At 39.4% G+C, this 2490-nt stretch overlaps 1 pseudogene; it reads left to right on the forward strand.

Annotated features, from left to right (window-relative positions):
• The first annotated feature begins 1536 nt into the window (after positions 1-1536).
• Positions 1537-1682, forward strand: LOC122945885 (annotated as a pseudogene).
• The last annotated feature ends 808 nt before the right edge of the window (positions 1683-2490 follow it).

Here is a 2490-nt window from a genome sequence, read left to right on the forward strand (position 1 = left end):
CCTCTCTTTTTTAAGCCATTCTTCTAAAATAGATTTAATAAATCCCTTAAGATGATGATGGAAGGGTCCAGGTTGTCCATTGGTTGAGAATGGTAAAAAAAAAATGTGTTTTTTTACTGCCATTATGGTAATTAGAGATTACCGAATGGACTTCAGATAAAACATCCGGAGTCGATTCGCATAAAACTTCGTTAGAATACTGTATGGAGCAAGTGCTCCGTGCAATATTAGACTGTATTAGCTCAGATGAGCGAGACTTCGGGTAAAAACTTCAGAAATTAATCTTTACTGTTAAAAAACTTTTACCGAACTCGGGATCGGGCATGGACCCACACAGTGGTACCTTGGAACTGAACCTAAGGTTTTTAACAGTAGAAATTCATTTCTGAAGTTATTACCCGAAGTGTCACGATACTTCGCAAACTAGTAACTTCGGCGCATCTGAGACAATACATTCTAATACTGTACGGAGCGCTCGCTCCATACAGTATTCTAATAAAGTTTTATGCGAATCGACTTCGGATGTTTCATCCGAAGTCGAATTGCTCATCCTTAATGTTATTGAGTAGAAACCAAACACTTTTTACTTTATTAAAGGGGTTTTCCAAGATTTTTTTAACTGATGACTAGGCTTGAGGGAATCAAGCTTCGGATCATAGATCCGAAGTCAATTAGTTCTAAAACTTCTGCTTCTGTACAGCATTAAAATGTATTGGCTCCGTGTAGGCAAAATTTGTATCGCCCGAAGTCGTGCAAGACTTCGGTGAATTACTTTAGTATTCTGATCTGCATCTTTAAAAATATTTTAAAATAGGAATCCGAAGATGGCTTTAGTACCGAGGTACCAGCCAATACTTTGGATCCCTATCCATAATCTGAAGCTTGATTCGCTCAAGCCTAAGGATGATCTATCCTCTGGGATCCTGGGACACTCGGCCGCCGATCAGCTTTTTGAGAAGGCACTGGAACTCGCATTAGTATTTTTGGCCTTCTCTCAGCTCACCAAGCACATTGCCGCACATTATACAGCACCTGTGCTTGGTATTGCAGCTCAGCCCCTTTCACTTCAATGGGGCTGAGCTGCACCCAGGCCGATTGACCGATGAATGTGACATTCCATAGCCTAAGCAAAGCTGCGAGGAGGCTGCTACCCTAATGTGAGCGCCGGTGCTTTCTCAAACAGCTGATTGGTGGGGTTCCCAGATGTCAGACCCCCACTAATCAGATACTGATGACCTATCCATAAGATAAGTCAAACCATAAGATCAGTTAAACAATCTCAGAAAACCTTATATAACAACTCCTTTATGAATTCGGCTAATTACAAACTGTAACAAACTTTTTTAACTCCTAATTATTCTGCAAAATATTTTAGTATTTTTTTACTCTATACATCTTTATGAAATAGTTTTTATGGGACTTTCAGATATACATACATACATTTTTTTTTTTTAAAAAGGCTACATATTGCAGTGCTTTAAGTTTATGTGTCACTGTACATGGCCCATGTTGGAAAGGCATTTATAAGATGCCCAAATGTATAGCCTTTTGGTTAAGATAAAGTGTAGTATCTGTTCTTATCAGTTTAATATCTGATACGTCTCCTATCTGGGGAGAATGTATTAAATGGATTTTTAGAACAGGGAGATGGAAAAACAGCTTGCTCCACCACCAGAACCTCCAGGACCGGTGCACCCAAAAAAATACTTGAACACATACATGTTTTTTAAAGAATGCATATATTTTTTTAATGAAAATCCAGATATGGCTGTGTGCTGGAGACCTAAGTTAGGGATAATTGACGTAATCAGGTTCCATTTTAGTGAATGTTACAATAGATGCTATAGACTGATAAAATGTCCACACGGACTACAGCTTACTTTGTTAACTGGGGTATATGTAATTAAAGGGGAAGTAAATCATAATCTCATATCCAGCATTTCAGCAACGAAGGTCCCCAGTGCACTAACTGAAGAAAACCAGGTCAGCTTAAGAGGATGGGTGGACCTGCCTGTAATAAAAAGCTATAACCATGCACAAAGGAAGATCCCATGTTCCCTTCCCGAGGCCTCTCTTATTCTCTAGGTCTTCTCCAGTTTAGGTTAGAGCTTATTTTGCATGTGAAGAGCATAAAAGGGTGATTTTATATGCATATGTAGAAGCCAAAAATGGTGATTCCATTGTTAAGCGTCTGGGTAAATTTTTTACGAAAAGGCATGATATTTAGTTTGTGCCAAATTCTCCTTCACTTCAAGGGAGCTTGTCAGCTTCAAAATTACTTTGTAACTAAACAGAATCCCTTGTCAATTCTGTTGCTGCAAATCCTTGGAATTCATCTTTTTAGGTTTGTGCAAATCAGGATTTAAGTGCACCGGGGTGGGGCTGAAAACATCTGTGCACCGAGGCTCCACTATCTTCAGCCTTCCAGCACCTCCCATGGTGGTTTGATTCATAGGGCCAGGTTTCTCCTGTGTCATTGTGTCTACCAAT

The sequence above is a fragment of the Bufo gargarizans genome, chromosome 8 (genome assembly GCF_014858855.1).
Source record: "Bufo gargarizans isolate SCDJY-AF-19 chromosome 8, ASM1485885v1, whole genome shotgun sequence".
NCBI classification, from domain to species: Eukaryota; Metazoa; Chordata; class Amphibia; order Anura; family Bufonidae; genus Bufo; species Bufo gargarizans.